This window comes from Alosa pseudoharengus, unplaced genomic scaffold (genome assembly GCF_046254945.1).
Source record: "Alosa pseudoharengus isolate Yale_2024_CS ecotype anadromous, Long Island Sound unplaced genomic scaffold, YU_APseudo_1.1 YU_APseudo_1.1_scf_1, whole genome shotgun sequence".
In the NCBI taxonomy this organism is placed as follows: domain Eukaryota; kingdom Metazoa; phylum Chordata; class Actinopteri; order Clupeiformes; family Clupeidae; genus Alosa; species Alosa pseudoharengus.
In genome coordinates, this window is record NW_027468564.1 from 10,315,579 (window position 1) to 10,319,046 (window position 3,468).

Genomic DNA, 3,468 nt, shown 5'->3' on the forward strand with positions numbered 1-3,468 from the left:
GCTTGGTGTTTGTCATTCCAATACACAACTTCATAGTTAATGGTTATGTGGACAATGTCCTCATGAAGATGATGCAAAATATTCGTCAAAAAGCTTGTGATTTGGGTGAGAAGGTAATAAGACAATTTACTAAATAGATTAAATAAGTGGCAATTTTGTTTTGAACAATTATGAAATGCTATCCAGGGGTGTGTTTTTAGGAAGCGTAGTTGGCTAATGTCTGTCACAATCTTTGTAGTGAGAACTGTGGTTCTCAGATTTGGTGTTTCTGGAAAGGGTCAATCGCAAACAAGGGTGACAAGTTTGGTGTTTGGAACTACTGCCCTTGAGCAGTCGCACTTGTATAGATTGTCCTTGGTAGTTTCCAGTTGGTGATGTCATCAGTGTCAAAGGAAAGGAGCCTTATCAGATATCATGACTCAGTGATTGGGCTATAATTGTGCCTTGTAGGCCTACTCTTACTCAAGCGTGGTAAGGATGGGTAGGATGCAAACCATGGGCACGCCTGCAAAGTCCTCCCACATCATCATTGAATCACTAGACAGACAAAACGCTGTAGCTAAAATTTCACCTGAAATTCACCTATAGGCAGGATATACTTTTTTTGAAAAAAGGTAGATATTAAATAGACACAAATAATGACAAATATTGGTTGGCTTAACCAAATTTCCTCACAATAGGTTTAGGCTTTTGCTGATGACAATGCCAGCATCAATCACTTGTGGTTTATATTAGACAAATGTCGACACAAACATGGCAGAGAATTTTTCTCTTTGGTAGAGAATTTTTAAGGGGTGGGGTATTACACATGTTGCCAACGTTTCCACAAATGATATGGTTTCTCTGCATCAAAGATTCTACAGTGCTACACTGTAAGATCTTTGCTGCATCATCATCAACGTGGTTGGAACTATGGTGTTTGAACGTCAGAAGTAGCAAATTGCGACACGGGTACGATGCTTTCTAGAAACAGGTGTAACAACGCAGCTGTTTGAGAGCAAGTTGCGCCGTTGCTACCTTTTTGTAGAAACACACCCCTTTGTGTTATTTTATGTCTGTCATATGCATCTGCTGCATTACTAGAGTTAGTGTAGAACCTGTTTAGTTCTCATGTTTAACCCATATAGTACAGTGTCTATACTGAGTGTATAGTTAGTGTATAACCTGTTTAGTTCTAATGTTTAACCCATAAAAAAACATCACAACTTCTCAGTTGCACAGGTATATTGTATGAGTTATCATTATCTTACTTCAGGGATCCCTCAGGTGGTCATCTTGACAAAAGTGGATCTGGCTTGTCCTCATGTGAAGGAGGACATCAAACTTATCTACAGGAGCAAGACCATCCACCAAAAGGTGATTTATTTCAGTGCTCTGTCTGAGTCATATACATATACTGGCTTGTTGACACACTTTAAAGATAACAATAATGTCCATAAATGTGTCCTGTGTACCATTTCTCCTTTGTTGGCACACTTTAAAGATAACAATAATGTCCATAAATGTGTCCTGTATACCATTTCTCCTTTGTTGACACACTTTAAAGATAACAATAATGTCCATAAATGTGTCCTGTGTACCATGTCTCCACTACTGCTAGTTCACTGCCATATAGTTCATCTATGGAAAGGGGCATTATTTCAGGGACTTGGTGCTTCACCTATCGTGTCATTTCCATCCAACTTGTCAAAGCAAATTATTTAAATAAGAAATCCTGACTGGAGACACTGGGGATGTGCATTCAAACGTCTAATGTGCATATAAATGAGCTAAAAAGAGGTGGATTAACTCTCGATTTGCAAACGGTACAGTACATGGTACAAGCATGATTAAAATTGATAGAAACAATGTATTCACATTTCACATTAATTAAAAAAAAAATTTTAAATGTTCTATTTGTACCTGCAGTTTTCTGTCATCGTTGCCCTGACGACCTTACTTTTTGATCTCACAGAATAACAGATTGTCAGAACTCTATCCTAGATTTGTAGGATGTCCATGTTTAACACGTATAACACAGTGAATGGAAACACACGCAGATATTCATAAACACACAAGACTGGCTTGTTGACACTCTGTATATGACAATAATAATGACCACCACTGCTCATTCAATTCAGAGCAATCTGTATTTGTAAATAAAATTAGGCTTTTTCATGACAGTGTGTGTGTGTGTGTGTGTGTATGTGTGCAAGCATGTCACCATGCATTGGGAGTCCCTTTGAATTGCATCTTCCCAGTGAAGAACTACCATGAGGAAATGCAGCTCAACCCTGATATGGATGCAGTGCTTCTGTTCACACTGACAAAGGTCCTGAACTCGGCCAATGACTTTGTGGAGAACATCAAAGAGCCTGAAGATGAAGATCATGGGGATCACATTGACAGCATAGATTTTATTTCATGAACTCATGAACAACGTGCTGTATATTGAGAAAACCTGTTTCTCCTCTTTCAAAAAAATGGTTAATTTTTCAATCAAGCTGGGAAGTGCATGTAAATATTGAGCCTAATTCTTTGCTGTACTGTTTCTGTAATTAAGGTCCTCATTTTATTCCATATACTATTGTAGCAATTGCATAATGAAAACTGACTTCCTATTTTTCCATCTTTTATTATATTCATTATCAAGTTATACTGGTGATATCCATGCTGTAACCTGTACGGATCTTATCAATATCGTGAAGTACTGAAATAAACATCTAACTCAACAACCTCATCTATGACCTGCTTCTTTTCATATTTGTTTCCTGCTCATCAAAATGTCCCAAGCAGGAGGTTACAATCATTGGCGGAGCGAGGGGGTGGCTTTGAGGGCTCAAGCCCCGAATCTTTTTTTTGTATGTGTTTTCAATTTCCAACGATTCTAATTTCTAATTTAACTTCCCCTCGGTTTCTCTATAAATGTTACAAAATGTACTATTACTGAGCAAATATCCCTTACTTTCAAAGCCCAATATTTACAGATAATCTGATTTCCCACACGATGAGTTTAGGCAATGCCAGAGCCGAGATGTAGCGGTTTACGTCATAAACCTGGCAGGAAAGTTCAGCGCGCCGCGAGAAATTCCTGCACACATTTTACAGCGCTGTCTGGTAACGTTAATCTATTGCGGTGTGAATGCGGGACCGGACGGACCAACTTCTGACTTGAATCGAACGTAACCCCATGCAGAGACACACACACACACGCAAAGCCACTTTGCACTTTCTCTGGATCTCGCAGCAGGACTTGTCACCCCTGAAGTCAAATTATGCATGCTTCGATCTAAATCAACTGCTTCTTAGGAAAACAAAAAGAAAGGTTTAGCGATCAGGAACTGTCAAGAATTTTGCAAGCACAGAAGGATTACATAGAATGGCCATGAGACGCGAGGGAACATTGATGTGTTCTCCATTTGAGGAACAATTGCGGACGTGTGCAGGCAGCTCAGACACAGGGCGCAAATGTGGCAAGTGGTAGGTTAG